The following is a 386-nucleotide window of genomic DNA, read 5'->3' as shown; positions in this document are numbered from 1 at the left end:
GGGGGGGCCGGGGGTGGCTGCGGGGCCCCCAGGGGTTTACAGATAGAAGCTTGGGGGCCCCCTAGAGAGGAAGTGCCCCCGGCTGTGCTTTATGTCAACAAGTATAAGTGCATTGGCGCGTTTTTTATATTCAAATGGCCTGCAGTGCCCTGTGCAATCACAGTTAGACAAAAAGCCCCAAGTAGTACTTTTTTGACTTCAGAAAAAGTCAAAAAGTATCTACAGAGGCCTGGAGCTGCACCCACAGCCCATCTTGAGCTCCTCTGGCTGTGTTCAAGTTGGGGGGAACTGCACAGCTGCAGCTCCCAATAAATTTATATTGCTGCAGCTATTTACAACAGTATGCGGATTCGTATATGCGCATATATACAAATGTATATATATAT

This window comes from Eimeria tenella, genomic scaffold (genome assembly GCF_000499545.2).
Source record: "Eimeria tenella Houghton genomic scaffold, Eth_scaff1740, whole genome shotgun sequence".
Lineage (NCBI taxonomy): Eukaryota > Apicomplexa > Conoidasida > Eucoccidiorida > Eimeriidae > Eimeria > Eimeria tenella.
Note: the sequence above shows the minus strand (reverse complement) of the source record.